This window comes from Pseudophryne corroboree, chromosome 2 (genome assembly GCF_028390025.1).
Source record: "Pseudophryne corroboree isolate aPseCor3 chromosome 2, aPseCor3.hap2, whole genome shotgun sequence".
Classification (NCBI taxonomy): Eukaryota; Metazoa; Chordata; class Amphibia; order Anura; family Myobatrachidae; genus Pseudophryne; species Pseudophryne corroboree.
In genome coordinates this window covers 235,096,141-235,114,426 of record NC_086445.1, presented here as the reverse complement: position 1 = coordinate 235,114,426, position 18,286 = coordinate 235,096,141, and the positions used below count along the sequence as shown (strand labels likewise).

At 47.0% G+C, this 18,286-nt stretch overlaps 1 protein-coding gene and 1 long non-coding RNA gene across 4 annotated transcripts in view; one reads left to right on the top strand and one right to left on the bottom strand.

Moving 5' to 3' along the window:
- LOC135011603 (uncharacterized) overlaps positions 1–18,286 on the top strand; it is a 307,553-nt gene that overhangs the window by 117,880 nt on the left and 171,387 nt on the right. The gene's annotated exons all lie outside the window — the stretch shown is intronic.
- The window catches only part of LOC135011587 (retinol dehydrogenase 16-like), a 52,487-nt gene that overhangs the window by 12,054 nt on the left and 22,147 nt on the right, over positions 1–18,286 (bottom strand). The gene's annotated exons all lie outside the window — the stretch shown is intronic.

Here is an 18,286-nt window from a genome sequence, read left to right as displayed (position 1 = left end):
TTCTGAATACCGAACGTGCAGCCCTCTAGTAGGTGAGAAGTTTGCAGCCACCAGAGGAGCGATATTCTGGCTTTCGGTGACAGACGTATCCTCCGGTGCATGTGAAGATGAGATCCCGACCATTTGTCCAGGAGATCCAGTTGGAAAGACCATGCATGAAATCTTCTGTACTGTAGAGCCTCCTAAGAGGCAACCATCTTTCCTAGAAGATGAATGCACTGATGAACCAATACCCGGGCAGGCTTCAGGACATCCCGGACCATTGCTTGTATCACCAACGCTTTCTCCTCTGGCAGAAACAACCTCTGTACTTCCGTGTCGAGGATCATCCCCAGGAAGGACAGTCTCCATGTCGGCTCCAAATGCAACTTTGGAAGATTCAGGATCCACCCATGATCCTGGAGTAGTTGAGTTGAGAGAGCAATGCTCTGTAACAGCTTCTCTCTGGAAGACGCTTTTATCAGCAGATCGTCCAGGTAAGGAATTATGTTCACCCCCTGCTTTCGGAGGAGTAGCATCATCTCCGCCATGACCTTGGTGAACACCCTCAGTGCCGTGGAGAGGCCAAATTGCAATGCCTGGAACGGATAGTGACAGTTCAGTAGCGCAAATCTGAGATAAGCCTGGTGAGATGGCCAGATCAGAGTGTGAAGGTACGCATCCTTGATATCCAGGGATACTAGAAATTCCTCCTCCTCCAGACTTGAGATCACCGCTCTCAGAGACTCCATCTTGAATTTGAATTCCCTCAAATAAGGGTTCAACGACTTTAGATTCAATATTGGCCTGACCGAACCATCCGGTTTCGGTACCACAAACAGGTTTGAGTAATAACTCTTGTTTGTTAAGTGAGGTGGAACTGGAACAATAACATTTGACTTTAGCAATTTTTGAATGGCTTCCTGAAGGATAGCACTTTCTGTCAGCAAAGATGGTAAGCCTGAGTTGAAGAATCTGTGAGGTGGAAGTTCTTGAAACTCCAGTCTGTACCCCTGGGTAACAATTTCGTGTACCCAGGGGTCTAGGCCTGATGACAACCAGACATGACTGAAATTTCTTAATCTTGCTTCCACCTGCCCAATCTCCAGACTGAGAGGTCCACCGTCATGCCAAGGATTTTGAGGAAGCAGAATCAGGTTTCTGTTCCTGTGAACCTGCTGGAGCAGGTTTTATGGATTTCCCCCGACTTCCTCTAAAGAAAGTGGAAGGGGGTTTGGACTTTTCAACTTTCATGGTCTGAAAGGACTGCATGGTAGGCGTAGGATAAGATTTCCTAGTAGGTGGTGTAGCTGAGGGAAGGAATGTTGACTTACATGCAGTTGCCATGGAGATCCACGCATCTAACGCTTCCCCAAACAGAGCCTCACCTGTGAAGGGTAGGTTCTTCTCACTCTTCTTGGATTCCGCATCCTCAGTCTATTTGCGCAGCCAAAGTCCCCTGTGTGCCGAAACAGCCATGGAAGAAGCCCTCGCATTGAGATGGCCAAGGTCTTTCATGGCCTCCACCATAAAACCTGCAGAGTCTAGTATGTGACGTAAGAACAATTCAAATTCACTTCTATCCATAGAATCTAATTCCTATGGTAATGTGCCTGACCACTTTACTATGGCTTTAGAAATCCACGCACAAGCAATAGTAGGCCTTAAAGCTACGCCAGTAGCTGTGTATAATGATTTGAGGGTAGTCTCAATCTTAAGGTCAGCCAGCTCTTTTAAAAGCGGTGGACCCAGGGACAGGTAAAAACACTTTTTTAGACAACCTAGACACAGAAGCGTCTACTACAGGTGGGATTTGCCACTTTTTCCTATCCTCTTCAGGGAAAGGAGAAGCAATCAGAACCCGTTTTGGGATCTAGAATTTTTTCTCCGGGTTTTCCCAGGATATTTCAAACAATGCGTTTAATTCCTTAGATGCAGGGAATGTAATAGAGGAATTCTTAGTATCAGTAAAGTAAATCTCCTATGCAGGCTCAGGTACCTTATCAGTAATGTGTAAAATGTCCCTAATAGCCTCAATCATAAGTTGCACCCCTTTAGCAAGGAATGCATCTCCCCCTGCATCTCCCCATCACTGTCCCCTGTGGCAGAATTCAGCCCATGGGAGAAGTTGAACCCAATTGTCCTCGGAAGAGGATACGTAGATACGGAGGAAGGCCTTCAAATCTTGATTCACCCTCTGTTTGCCCATTGGTTTGAGGGTGATAGGCTGTTTCAAAACCGGAGCAGAGACGAATCTTTGTTTTAACAAATGAAAAGCTTCTCGGGGTCCATCTCAAGCCCGTAACCGCATACAATGTACCCCAGGAACGGGATGGATTTAACTTCAAAGACGCACTTTTCCAGTTTGCAATACAAATGGTTGGTACGAAGACGGGACAAAACTTCTTTCACCTAGAACCGATGTTCCTCCAGATCATTTGCAAAGATAAGGATATCATCGAGATAAACAACAACATGACGATACAGGATATCTCTGAAGATTTCATTCACAAAGTGTTGGAATACAGCTGGGGCATTGCTGAGTCCGAAAGGCATGACGAAGTACTCGTAATGTCCGTAACAGGTGTTAAAAGCGGTCTTCCACTCGTCACCCTTCCGGCATCGGATGAGATTATAAGCACCCCTCGGGTCTAACTTAGTGAAGATAGTGGCTCCACTGACGTGGTCAAACAACTCGGTGATAAGCGGCAGAGGGTACCGATTTTTCACTGTGATGTCATTCAGACCCCGGTAGTCAATACAAGGCCGCAGGCCGCCTTCTTTCTTCATTCACGAAGAAGAAGCCTGCGCCAGCTGGAGAAGAGGAAGGCCGGATGAAGCCTTTAGCCATATTTTCCTTGATATACTCCTCCATGGAGTGGGTCTCAGGCACCGACAATGGATATGTGCGTCCACGAGGAGGAGTTTTCCCTGGAACGAGATCGATAGGACAGTCCCATTCCCTATGGGGAGGAAGAATATCGGCTGAAGACTTGCTGAAAACATTGGTGAAATCCTGATATGGAGAAGGTGGAACATCTGGAGACTTAGAGGAAGATTTGCAAACTGGAAGCACTTTATGTAGACATGTATTGGAACAGGAAGGACCCCATGTCAGGATATGGGTCATCTTCCAATCAATTTGGGGATTATGCATATGGAGCCATGGGAGGTCTAGAACCACAGGATGAGTGGCCCTTGGGATTACCAGGAAGGAAATCAACTATGTATGCAGAACCCCTACCTTCAGACGGATAGGTAGGGTCTTGGAGGTAATCACTGCATCAGGAATCCTACTGCCGTCCACGGCAGTTAAAGATATAGGAGATGAAAGTCTCTCAGTGGGAAGAGACCACTGCTTAATGAACTTCTCAGTAATAAAGTTTCCAGCTGCTCCAGAATCCAATAAGGCAAGAAGATTCTTGGTACACTGAGCTACCTGAAGAGAAACTGAGAGGTTGCAGTCACTTGAAGACGGAGAAGAATACATTACTCCTAGCCGACCCTCTCCTTGGCGGCCTATGATTTGGAGTTTCCCGGACGCTCGAGACAGGCATTAATAAGGTAGGTAGGTGCAGCACAGTATAGGCAAAGGCAATTGGATAGACGTCTTCTGTGCTCTGCTGGAGAAAGTCATGAGTGACCTATCTGCATAGGTTCGTCTTTGGATGGAGACGGCTGACGAGGAGGAGGAGCAGAAAGAGTCTTATAAACTGTTGACCTGCCTCGCTCCATAGCCCTTTCACGGAACCGTAGGTCAACTTTAGTGCAGAGTGATATGAGCTCATTCAATTTTGCGGGTAAGTCTCTAGTGGCGAGCTCATCCTTAATACGTTCCGATAGGCCTTGCCAGAAAGCTGCATAGAGGGCTTCCTCGTTCCAGGAGACTTCAGATGCCAAAGTCTGGAATTGTACTAAATACTGCCCGACAGTTCGTGTCCCCTGACGCAGCCAAAGGATCTCAGAAGAAGCTGACGACACTCGACCTGGCTCATCAAAGATACATCTGAATGTAGCCACGAAGTCGGAGTAGGATGACAGCAGGATATCTGATTTTTCCCATAGGGGTGATGCCCAGTCTAGGGCGGAGCCACTGAGTAAGGAGATCATGTATGCAACTTTAGTGCGGTCTGTAGGAAAACTGCTGGGTTGCAACTCAAAGAGGATCTCGCACTGGTTCAGGAAACCCCTGCAGGCTTTTGAGGATCCATCATACTTGGCAGGTGTCGGCAAGTGGAGACGTGGAGGAGTAACGGGTATGGTGGGTGGGGATACCACCGGAGGTACTACTGTCGGCATACTGGATGCCCCTGAACCACGGAGGGTAGCTTGAATTTCATCCAGTCGGGAGGAGAGATCCTGGAGACACAGGATAACATGGCCTTGTGCAGCCTCTTGGTGTTCAAGACGGGCTGCCAGTTCTTGCATCGGCCTGGTCCCTTGGACTTGGTCTCCGACCGAATCCATTAGGTCAGTGCTTACTGTCACAACTGAGGGCTGGTGTCAGTAGTTGGAAGCCTCAGTTGTAGGGGCTGATGGATACCGGAATTTAGGAGGAGAGAGAGGACTCCTAGACATGCACTTAAGCAGTAGTACCCAAATGCCCGAAGCATGACCACGACAATAGGAGGTATCTTTGAATGTTTTTTATTAAATCATTAAAAGTCCAGGATAAACAATCATACAATAAATGAAAGTCCTGTATAATACTTGGGAGCCCAGGTGAGGTTTTAAGGTGATGCTGGGATTCACAGGTGAACTGAAAGTGAAGCTGGGGTTCGCAGGTAACTGTGAGCAAAGCTAGAGTTTGCAGGTAACTGTGAGCGAAGCTGGGGTTCGCAGGTAACTGTGAGCGAAGCTGGGGTACGCAGGTAACTGTGAGCGAAGCTGGGGTTCGCAGGTAACTGTGAGCAAAGCTGGGGTTTGCAGGTAAACTGTAAGTAATACTGGGATTCGCAGGATTTGTATTCCACAGTAAGGGTGAATACTGGTTGAGAGGTAAACAGAGAACTGCTAGAGGGTGGCTGCTGGAAAGCCAGGGAGATATACTCTGCTAGCGCTGGGTGCAGGAACAAAGGAGGCTGGTAGCACCACAGAGCTTTTGCACAGGAGAGCTGGAACTGCACCACAGAGAGAAGGCACCAGGGAGTCAGGCTAAACCGCAGGGAAGGTCCACAGGAGAGTCCACAGTGAACTGCACACTGGAATCGCTGGAGAGACATTTGAAGCACTGACAACTCTCTGGGTGCTGGGACAGGATATTTATACCTGCTGGATAGCAGGGATTGGCCGACAATTATGACCTGGCTCCAGCAGCACTGGGGATAGGTAAAACTAGTGACATGTGATCCAGATCCAAAATGGCTGCGCCCATTGACGGAGACTGAAGGGGAAAGAAGTACTCTGAAACCATGTGTAAAACAACAATGGCGGCGAAGGCCGCAACAGCAGAACTCCACGCGCCCAGGTGCGCACAGCGGCCACAGGGATGGAAGCGGCGGCCGGAGCACACAAAGGACACACATCCAGCAGAAGACCACAAGCGCAGCAGTGACAGCCATGACGGGACTGAGAATACCGCACCGCCGTAAGTGCATATACTGAGAAGGCCGCTGAAGCCAGCGCTGCAGGCAATAACCATAAACGTAGCTATGGCCCGGCTCTGGCTCGCTGCGCAAATCTCAGGAGGCACCTAACAGGTAGGAAACGGTGACTAGTTACCCGGATCGTGACAGCCCCCCCACCCCCACCCCCTTTAGGAGTGGCCCCAGGACACTTCTTAGGTTTTCACGGAAATCTGGAATGGAACTTCTGGATTAATTTAGGAGCATGGACATCAGATGCATTTGTCCAGGAACGTTCCTCAGGACCATAGCCCTTCCAATCTATCAGATACTGGAGATATATATCTTACACGAGAATCCAGGATCTTGGCGACCTCATACTCAACACCACGTTGAGTCTGGACTTTAGGAGCAGAGGGAAGCACTGAGTGAAAGCGATTCAGAATCACAGGTTTGAGAAGGGAAACATGGAACGTTTTAGGAATTTTCAAAAACGGATGTAGTTGAAGTTTGTAAACCACTGGATTAACAACTTGCTCGATCAGGAAAGGTCCAATATAGCGGGGGGCGAATTTCATACTTGGAACCCTCAGTCGAAGGTTTTTTGTAGAAAGCCAATTGCGGTTACCAACTTTAAGGGCAGAAATTGACCTACGCTTCTTATCCGCAAATCTCTTGTACCTGGCGGAGGCTTTTAAAAGAGCTGTACGAACATTCTTCCAGTTATTTGCAAACTGTCGAATCGTAATGTCAGCTGCAGGCACCGATGTTGCTGGAAGCGGCTGAAACTCAGGAACTTTTGGGTGAAACCCATAATTGGTGAAGAATGGCGTAGAGGAAGACGAAGAATTATACTGGTTCTTGTGGCAAAATTCAGCCCATGGGAGAAGTTGAACCCAATTGTCCTCGGAAGAGGATACGTAGATACGGAGGAAGGCCTTCAAATCTTGATTCACCCTCTGTTTGCCCATTGGTTTGAGGGTGATAGGCTGTTTCAAAACCGGAGCAGAGACAAATCTTTGTTTCAACAAATGAAAGGCTTGGTAGCTTCTTCTGACCATTTGGAAGGGTTGGCACCCTTTTTGGTAAGAGTCGTAATAGGCGCTACAATGGTGGAAAAGTCTCGAACAAATTTCCTGAAGTAATTGGCAAACCCTAGGAATCTCTGGATGCCCTTGAGGGTTACAGGAGTTGGCCAATCTTGGATCGCTTGAAGCTTCTCGGGGTCCATCTCAAGTCCATAACCGCATACAATGTACCCCAGGAACGGGATGGATTTAACTTCAAAGATGCACTTTTCCAGTTTGCAATACAAATGGTTGGTACGAAGACGGGACAAAACTTCTTTCACCTAGAACCGATGTTCCTCCAGATCATTTGCAAAGATAAGGATATCATCGAGATAAACAACAACATGACGATACAGGATATCTCTGCAGATTTCATTCACGAAGTGTTGGAATACAGCTGGGGCATTGCTGAGTCCAAAAGGCATGACGAGGTACTCGTAATGTCCGTAACAGGTGTTAAAAGCGGTCTTCCACTCGTCACCCTTCCGGCATCGGATGAGATTATAAGCACCCCTCAGGTCTAACTTAGTGAAGATAGTGGCTCCACTGACGTGGTCAAACAACTCGGTGATAAGCGGCAGAGGGTACCGATTTTTCACTGTGATGTCATTCAGACCCCGGTAGTCAATACAAGGCCGCAGGCCGCCTTCTTTCTTCATTCACGAAGAAGAAGCCTGCGCCAGCTGGAGAAGAGGAAGGCCGGATGAAGCCTTTAGCCATATTTTCCTTGATATACTCCTCCATGGAGTTGGTCTCAGGCACCGACAATGGATATGTGCATCCACGAGGAGGAGTTTTCCCTGGAATGAGATCGATAGGACAGTCCCATTCCCTATGGGGAGGAAGAATATTGGCTGAAGACTTGCTGAAAACATCGGTGAAATCCTGATATGGAGAAGGTGGAACATCAGGAGACTTAGAGGAAGATTTGCAAACTGGAAGCACTTTATGTAGACATGTATTGGAACAGGAAGGACCCCATGTCAGGATATGGGTCATCTTCCAATCAATTTGGGGATTATGCATATGGAGCCATGGGAGGTCTAGAACCACAGGATGAGTGGCCCTAGGGATTACCAGGAAGGAAATCAACTATGTATGCAGAACCCCTACCTTCAGACGGATAGGTAGGGTCTTGGAGGTAATCACTGCATCAGGAATCCTACTGCCGTCCACGGCAGTTAAAGATATAGGAGATGAAAGCCTCTCAGTGGGAAGAGACCACTGCTTAATGAACTTCTCAGTAATAAAGTTTCCAGCTGCTCCAGAATCCAATAAGGCAAGAAGATTCTTGGTACACTGAGCTACCTGAAGAGAAACTGAGAGGTTGCAGTCACTTGAAGACGGAGAAGAATACATTACTCCTAGCCGACCCTCTCCTTGGCGGGCTATGATTTGGAGTTTCCCGGACGCTCGAGACAGGCATTAATAAGGTGGGTAGGTGCAGCACAGTATAGGCAAAGGCGATTGGATAGACGTCTTCTGTGCTCTGCTGGAGAAAGTCGTGAGTGACCTATCTGCATAGGTTCGTCTTTGGATGGAGACGGCTGACGAAGAGGAGGAGCAGAAAGAGTCTTATAAACTGTTGACCTGCCTCGCTCCATAGCCCTTTCACGGAACCGTAGGTCAACTTTAGTGCAGAGTGATATGAGCTCATTCAATTTTGCGGGTAAGTCTCTAGTGGCGAGCTCATCCTTAATACGTTCCGATAGGCCTTGCCAGAAAACTGCATAGAGGGCTTCCTCGTTCCAGGAGACTTCAGATGCCAAAGTCTGGAATTGTACTAAATACTGCCCGACAGTTCGTGTCCCCTGACGCAGCCGAAGGATCTCAGAAGAAGCTGACGACACTCGACCTGGCTCATCAAAGATACATCTGAATGTAGCCACGAAGTCGGAGTAGGATGACAGCAGGATATCTGATTTTTCCCATAGGGGTGATGCCCAGTCTAGGGTGGAGCCACTGAGTAAGGAGATGATGTATGCAACTTTAGTGCGGTCTGTAGGAAAACTGCTGGGTTGCAACTCAAAGTGGATCTTGCACTGGTTCAAGAAACCCCTGCAGGCTTTTGAGGATCCATCATACTTGGCAGGTGTCGGCAAGGGGAGACGTGGAGGAGTAACGGGTATGGTGGGTGGGGATACCACCGGAGGTACTACTGTCGGCATACTGGATGCCCCTGAACAACGGAGGTTAGCTTGAATTTCATCCAGTCGGGAGGAGAGATCCTGGAGACACCGGATAACATGGCCTTGTGCAGCCTCTTGGTGTTCAAGACGGGCTGCCAGTTCTTGCATCGGCCTGGTCCCTTGGACTTGGTCTCCGACCGAATCCATTAGGTCAGTGCTTACTGTCACAACTGAGGGCTGGTGTCGGTAGTTGGAAGCCTCAGTTGTAGGGGCTGATGGATACCGGAATTTAGGAGGAGAGAGAGGACTCCTAGACATGCACTTAAGCAGTAGTACCCAAATGCCCGAAGGCGTGACCACAATAGGAGGTATCTTTGAATCATTTTTTATTAAATCATAAAAGTCCAGGATAAACAATCAAACAATAAATGAAAGTCCTGTATAATACTTGGGAGCCCAGGTGAGGTTTTAAGGTGATGCTGGGAATCACAGGTAAACTGAAAGTGAAGCTGGGGTTCGCAGGTAACTGTGAGCAAAACTAGAGTTTGCAGGTAACTGTGAGCGAAGCTGGGGTTTGCAGGTAACTGTGAGCAAAGCTGGGGTTTGCAGGTAAACTGTAAGTAATACTGGGGTTCGCAGGATTTGTATTCCACAGTAAGGGTGAATACTGGTTGAGAGGTAAACAGAGAACTGCTAGAGGGTGGCTGCTGGAGAGCCAGGGAGATATACTCTGCTAGCGCTGGGTGCAGGAACAAAGGAGGCTGGTAGCACCACAGAGCTTTTGCACAGGAGAGCTGGAACTGCACCGCAGAGAGAAGTCAGTCTAAACCACAGGGAAGGTCCACAGGAGAGTCCACAGTGAACTGCACACTGGAATCGCTGGAGAGACAATTGAAGCACTGACAACTCTCTGGGTGCTCGTACAGGCTATTTATACCTGCTAGATAGCAGGGATTGGCCGACAATTATGACCTGGCTCCAGCAGCACTGGGGATAGGTGAAACTAGTGACATGTGATCCAGATCCAAAATGGCTGCGCCCATTGACGGAGACTGAAGGGGAAAAAAGTACTCTGAAACCATGTGTAAAACATCAATGGCGGCGAAGGCCGCAACAGCAGAACTCCACGCGCCCAGGTGTGCACAGCGGCCACAGGGATGGAAGCGGCAGCCGGGGCACACTAAGGACACACATCCAGCAGAAGACCACAAGCGCGGCAGTGACAGCCACGACGGGACTGAGAACGCCGCACCGCCGTAAGTGCATATACTGAGAAGGCCGCTGAAGCCAGCGCTGCAGGCAATAACCATAAATGTAGCTTTGGCCCTGCTCTGGCTCGCTGCGCCAATCTCAGGAGGCACCTAACAGGTAGGAAACAACGACTAGTTACCCGGATCGTGCCACACACTTGAAAATAGACATCCATAAAATACAGATAATCACTTAAAAAATGGATAACACTGCAGGGTGGCGAAGAAAACAATGGAGTAATTAACAGATGTTTTAACCAGTTCTGTCTGAGCATGAGAGATGTGATAAACCAAGTGCCTGCCCGGGTCTGCTAACTGGTGCTCTGCTCCAGCTGTCAATCACCTCCCTGAGTCCTCCGTCACTCCTATATACCCAACGCGTTTCTATCCCTAAACTGGGATCTTTTACAAGTCTAGGATATCCATACAATGATCAAAATTAATAACTTTAATTATTGAGGAGAGAAAAAAAAGAGCTTATAAGGCTAGATGAAGAAATAGCGGTACATAGGGGTTTAACAACACCCTTTATTGATGTAGCAGAATATAAGATCTTGGGAAAAAGAATTGAGCAAAGCATTAAGAAAAATGAGAAAGTACTTGTAGAGAGAAAGATGAGTAAATTCATCAAAGATAAAAGGGAAGCCATGGAGAAGGAGGAAATAGAGGATGAGGAGAATGACGAGGATGAGGAAACCTCTGTATGTGAATATATACCTGACCCAGTTACCCCGAAGAGAGGAAAGTGGAAGCTCACAGACATCTAGAATGGAGGGGGAGAGATCCCCAGGATGATAGACATCAGAATTGGAGGGGGGACCCCCATCCAAGTAAGATGTTTCATCATAATAGATACACTTATAAGAATAGGTGGGAGGCTCAAAGGAGAGACCACACCAGGGGAGTCCCTACCCCTCAAATAAGGGAACGATCACCATGGGAAAACAGAATTCTTCAGATTATCAGAGAACACAAATGTCACAAGTGAATACCTAGAACGGATTTGAACCTTTTACCAGGAGATATGAAGAAATGCATTTTTTAGAGGGGAGAATGAAGATTTACCATCGCAAGTAGGTTTTAAACCAACCCGTAGAGGGAAAGGGGCAGGCCTCAAAGAGAAATGAAAACGTAAAAAGAAGAAAAGTAGGAAGGCACATGTCACTAATCCAACAGAACATGGTGGGGGGGGGGGGATGAGAGGAATGTGAAATGCAGGACTTAGATGTAGAAAGGGATAAAGTTAAAATTTTTATTATTAGCTCTCATGCCCTAACATGGCACGAAACAAAAGTTTTGGAAAAAAGGGCTGAAATATGCCCCCACCATGTGTTATGTTCTTTGTGCTCCGAACGTAAGATACTGAGTGGGTAAGTACCGAGCACAGGAACGTGACGCTGAAATAAGGACGAAGTATAGCAGTAACCCCTAGGACCCTAACTCTGTTGTTCCACCCACGTGGTCAGTCTACGCCTGTGAGACTATGTGTTCTTTGGCCCACGGCAGCCGCGTTTGAAGGGCGGATTAAGTCTGCCCAACTCCGATGCCCCCCGGTCTTAATATGAGGCCAGGCATAAACTGAGACGGGATGAGAACAAGGGGACCTCTAACTAAACAAAACACAGAGCTAGGGGCTACTACAAAACTAAAAACTAAACGTATGTGTGGCACAGCTGCCAATGGAAAAAGGCAACAAAGGTAACACTGTCCACACCCTACACGGCACCGTCGTGTACCGGGGAGGACAGCTATGGCGGAGCACCTCCGCAAAAACACCGGCAACAAGTATAACAGAAATTCTATGGCCAAGGCCGCAAGATGCGGCAAAGGCCGCTACTCACAACACCGGGGAAACAACCGTAGGTGAACAGGAACCTCGAGATCTCAGACACAGGTTTCTACCAACAGGAAGGCAGGAAGGACTCCAATGATTGGCTTCCAAACACCAGGACTCAGTACCACAGGAACAAAGTAGACCGGACCACAGAACACCAGACAGGGAATTCTCCAGAGCAGGAACAGCTCACAGGAAGCTATCACCGGCGTCTGTGTAAGGCACTGAGTGAGAATATAACAGGTCTCTGTACCAATGGCTGCAGAGAACCTAATTTGAAAATGTCGTGCAGCTGCCCTGCTGCACGACCACATGCTGACAGGTGGTCGTGCTGATTTACTTATATGGCAACGGGGAACGCGGTCCGCGTTGCCAAGGACCCGGCGGCTCAGTTGCGCACAGCGTCCTGGCATTGCCAGGCACCGTGCAGCGAACAGGAGGAGGCGCGGTGGACGTGACGCGCCGGGACCGTTGCTTATCAATGGTCAGGTGCTTGCGAGAGCCGCTGCGCCTAACACCGTGACAGTAAATAAATTCTACACTTTTGTTGACATTAAAAAAATTCACTAGAAAACTTTATCTGAAAAAGTTATTTTCCGATAAGGAGAAACAAGTAGAAGAAACAAACACCCCATTTAAACCTAAATCAATATGTTATCCAACTCATATGAAGGGGAATTTTATTGACACGTTTTGCACTCTAGTCCAGGATGACATTAAAAAAAGTGGTTAAATTCAACCTCACATTTAAAGAAAGAAAGACCCTAAAAGATCTTAAAGAAAATGGTGAAACGGTTATCAAACCCACTGACAAAGGTAGAGGGGTGGTCGTGATGGACAGTAGTGTGATAACGAACTTCAGAGGCAATTGGGGGATAAAATTACTTATCAGAAACTAAGATCAGACCCCACTGTGAAAATTATGGAAATTCTAAATATTCTGTTGGACAGTTATCGATCACAGGGAATTTTGGAAGAAAAAGAATGGAAGTTCTTATGGAACCCAATTCCAGTCGCACCGCTAATACGTATATTGCCGAAGGTACATAAGGACCTCTTGCAACCACCCGGGAGACCGATAGTGGCAGGCATAAATTCCACCACAGCTAATCTATCGGAATTCATAGATCACTTTCTGCAGCCCCTAGTTTTAAAAAATAAGTCTCATCTTAAGGACACTAGAGATTTATTGAACATCTTACCCATGTACCCTTGGGAAGATAGTATACTTCTTGTAACTGCCAACGTAAAGTCACTTTATACAATCATTAACCATCAGGCAGTGATAGAGGCTATTACTAAGTATTTATCTGAAAGTGCACTAAATATGGTGCTGCAGAAATTTTTAACAGAAGGATTGGCATTCATTCTTGAAAACAATTATTTTATGTTTAATGGGGAATTTTATATTCAAAAAGTAGGGACTGCAATGGGCACCAGGTTCGCCCCAAGTTATGCAAACATTTTTATGGGGCAATGGGAACAAGACACCATATGGGGTGAAAACCCCTTTGGGGTGAACCTGGAGTTCTGGACATGCTACATTGGTGATGTCCTGTTTTTATGGAGAGGAGGTAGAGAGGTTTTAGAAGAGTTTGGTTGGTATTTGAATACGAACACTCTTAATATTGAATTTACTTTTACAATTCGTGATCAAAGTGTGGACTTTTTATACATTACAATTTACGTGGAGAATGATTGTTTTAAAACAAAAACTTTTATTAAGCCTACAGATTCACAGACATACATTCAGTCCTGCAGTTGCCATCACAGCAATTGGTTGAACTCTATTCCTGGAGAACAAATCAATCGTATAAAACACATTTGCACAAATGACAATGTTTTTCAACAGCAAGCAGTAAGAAAGGTGGAGAAATGTATTTCTAGTGGTAACCACTCAGATATAATAGATAAAGTAATGAAACAAGTGAATGAAGTGGATAGGAATGTTTTACTGCAAGATGGGAAGCTACTCAACCCTAAGAAAAGTCCAGAGCTGATAATTACAAATGGGCTTTTGTTACAGAATTTAGTTCTCCGCATAAACTTATTGAAAAGTCCTTTAACAAACATTAGGGTATCCTTAGAAAGGATCCTGTTATAGGACAAAAAATACCAACAAAACCTGTCTTTATTTATAGGAAGGCCCCCAATCTGGGAAACAAATTAACAAGAAGCATGTATTCTATGAAAAAATTAAGAAGGGGCATACGCACAGTGGGTTTTCACCAATGCGGCTCGTGTATCGCATGTAAGAATGTAAAAGGAGATATAAGGAAAGTAGAAGAGGTCCATGTCAATGGAACGACCCATACAATTAGGGAATTTATTAAGTGTAATGTGAAGAACGTCATTTATATGACTGAATGTTCCTGTAACTTATAGGTCGGATTTCACAACCAATGAAGATACGATTGGGGGAACATTTACGAAACATTAAAAATGGACTTGAGACCCATTCACTTTCACATCATTTTAAGATCCATCATAATAGTTCAGTTATATGCATTAAAAAATTTATAGGAATAAAGTTTGTAGAAGGACATTGCCGGAGAAGAGATGTAGAAGCCCAGCTAGAAGAGGCAGAGATGAAATTAATGTATGAATTAAATACCTTGAAACCGAAAAGATTAAATTCCGATTTCGAACTCAAGTGGTTCCTCTAAGAGCAGCTGGGTTTATAGTAATCATGTGATTTTATATTACATTTATTCATTTGTTCCTATTTTGCCACCATTGCGTCAAATTGGTTCCTCTAAGAGTATCTGGGTTTATTTCAATCATGTGCTATTATATTATATTTATTCATTTGTTTTTATTCTGCCACTATCAGAAAGTCGCAGCTATCTACTATGTTTTCATTACATTTTATTGACAGGTGTAATTATCTTATTACAATTCAGCTTATGCAGGGGTCGCTGGAGTGTTGATTGAGCCACTAAATTGATCAGATTATATAAAGAAAGAAGTAAGCTTGCCAGGGAGCTGCGGAATCAGATCAATATACAGAGATTTTTGTTGTTCTGGTTGCCAGCGGAATAGCCGAATCACAGTATGAATAGGTCATTGGGTAACCTTGGTGACGGATCAACAGAGCGGCATCGTGTACTGTGGTTGGCATAGCAGCCGGAGGACATGATGTAACAACGAGAGATCCGGAAACAAGCATGTAGGAGATAGGAGTATCGGACCACATGACCGGCTTACCCTAGTCATGTGATGTTGTTCCCTGATGGATTCTCCCAGATAGTAGGGGATTGTCCAGGATCACATGGTCCTCAGAGATACTAGTGTTTGTAGGAAAGGGCTGATCACAACTGCCGATCAGCAGCAATCAGCCCAACCTTTGTTGATAGGAGGATAGGAGTATTTAAGCCCATTTTGATCATTGTATGGATATCCTCGCCTTGAAAAAGATCCCAGTTTAGGGATAGAAACGCATTGTGTATATAGGAATGACGGAGGACTCGGGGAGGTGATAAACAGCTGGAGCAGAGCACCAGGTAGCAGACCCGGGCAGCCACTTGATTTATCACATCTATCATGCTCAGATAGGAATGCTTAAAACCAGTTCTGCTAAATCTGGTAATTACCCCGTTGTTTACTTCATCACCCTGCAGTGTTATCCATTTTTAAGAGTATTTTATGGATGTCTATTTTGAAGTGTGTTTTGTGTCTCTAAATTAAACATACTACTGTATGCTATGCGAGCCTTGTCTGCATTTCTTTGCATGTACGGGAGCACTAAACTAACCACACAGGATGCTATTGGCTAAGATAAGAAATATTGGAGAACGGTAACATGCAATTGTAAGGCTTTTGGTTGGATTCAGGACATCAGCATTTATTGGAAGAAATTGACTTCTGTTTTTCTTCTTTACAGACTGAGCACCGGGCAAGGGACCACTTACCCTTTCTTTCTATTACTATATAGGTTGATGTCATTTGGAGATAACGTTATCCTATTGGGGTCAAGGTCTGGAATGATAAATCTGGCAGTCTCCATAAAAACCTATGGTTGATGTGGGGGGAGGGGGTGTGTGTTTGGGATTGATTTGCCGGCGGTCGGGATGCTGGCGGTCAGAATACTGGCTGCGGCATCCCCATGATATGAATCCTGACAGGGGAAGGTAAGTATGCTTACCCCCCCCCCCCTGGCCCCTTCATCCTAACATGCCCTCCCTGCAGCCTAACCCTCCCCAGTGGTGCCTAAACCTAACTACCCCTTCCTGCAGCCTAAACCTAACCCTCTCCCCCCTGCAGCCTAACCCTCCCTGCGGGTTGCCAAAACCTAACCCCCTCCCAGCAGCCTAACCCTAACCCTCTCAGGGCACAGCCTAACGCTAACCCTACGGCAAATGCAAGAGGGGCCGATGGGCTGGTACTGTCACACAAAGAGCCAGGAAGGCCGCACGCAGCACAGCCACCGGCTCTCTGGTCTGGCCGCTGGAAATGGAGACGTGCCGTGAGTCCATGCCCCCTGACTTGCAGCACACCCATCTGTCTCCATGGAAATGGGGCATTCCGTGAGTGCATGCCCCCCTGACTCGAGGCACTCGATAGTGTCCGTGCGCCCCCTTTCACGTCGCATGTGCCCATGGACCTGGTGACTGGTCATTTGGGATCCCGGCTGTCAGGATTCCGACAACAGGTTGGTGACCCTATTCGGGATGCTGACACCTTATTTGGGATGCCGATGTCAGCATCCCAAATAGGGTCGGTATTCTTGCTTCTGGGATCCTGACAGCCAGAATTCTGACCGGATCCTGATGTGGGTGCTTTCGGAAATAAAGGGACAGCAGCAGGGACGTGCAGTCAGGGGAGGCAGTGCCTCCCCTGTTATTAATGATTAAAATCATACAAAGAAGATACTTATGACACATATTCTGTGTCATAAGTATCTTCGTTATATTATTCTAGTAATTTTAATACATTAAAATAGTTTAGGAGGCACTGATAACAGTGCCTCCCGTTGAGAACAGGAATGGGGATAAGGCGGGGGCAGGGCCAAGCACTGGGCTGTAACAGCCCTTTGAAAAAAGTGGAGAAAGTGGCACTAGTGTAAGTGCCTCATTGACAGGGACAGATGTGATTGGACAGCGGATCCAGTGCTGGATCCGCTGGTCCAATCACCTATATGCGGTGGCATCAATGATCACCTCGCTCTCCACATTCCCCCCTGTCTCCGCGTTGCTGGTGGTGGGTGCCTGACGGTGCCTGCTGGTGATGGGTGCCTGCTTGTGGTGGGTGCCTGACAGAGGAGATCACTGTGCTGCTCAACTGCTGCTCCAGATCACCGCATGGGAAGTCACCAAGCGGCTGCTGCTGGGGTCAGGCCCTGACCCCAGCAGCAGCCACTTGGTGACTTTCTACGTTACCCCACCGGGCAGAGCCTTGTGCAGCCGTGCGGTGATCTGGAGCAGCAATTGAGTGGCACGGTAATCTCCATTACCCCACCGGGGGGCAGAGCCAAGTGATTCCGGCGATACATTCTCCCTAACTCCTCTGCCCTCTCCCAAGCAGCAGCCTCTGCAGCAGCACCAGCGCCTCTGCACGGGGGACATGAACCCAGGTGAGGGAAAGAAGGGGGGGAGTTTGTAAAGTGAATGAAAATGTGGGCAGGGGGCAGATCACACCCACATCAGAAACCCTCATGGGTGACAGGTTTGCAGAGAGCTGCAGTGGTGGATTCAGGGGGTTGGGGGTGGGGACATCAAGGCACATGCCCCTCCCCCTCCCCCCATCATTTTCAGGACATTTTATTTTAATTGTCATTCTTGTCTTGTTGTTGCTGTAAAAGGTGGCTCTCCCTGTCCTACTGTGTAAATGGAAGCTTTGCCTGCCATAATGTGTAAAAAGGGGACTCTACCTGCTGTAATATGTAAAAGGGAGCTCTGCCTGCCGTAATGTGTAAAAAGGGGACTCTCCCTGCCATACTGTGTAAAAGGTGGCTCTGCCTGCCGTAATGTGTAAAAGGGAGCACTGCCTGCCGTAATGTGTAAAAAGGGGACTGTACCTGCCACACTGTGTAAAAGATTACTCTGCCTGCCGTAATGTGTAAAAGGGAGCACTGCCTGCCGTAATGTGTAAAAAGGGGACTCTACCTGCCATACTGTGTAAAAGGTGGCTCTGCCTGCTGTAATGTGTAAAAAGGAGCACTGCCTGCCGTAATGTGTAAAAAGGGGACTGTACCTGCCATGCTGTGTAAAAGGTGGCTCTGCCTGCCGTAATGTGTAAAAGGGAGCACTGCCTGCCGTAATGTGTAAAAAGGGGTCTCTACCTGGTTTAGTGGAGCTACTGTGCTGCGTAATTTGAATAATGGAGACTGCTGTGCACCGTAATATGAATTGGTATTATTCTGTGGTCACACCCCCTCCCCATGAAGCCACGCCCCTATATTTTTGGCGCACACTGGCCCTATTTTAAATAAAGGGGGTTGCCGATGCCACTAAAATTCTAG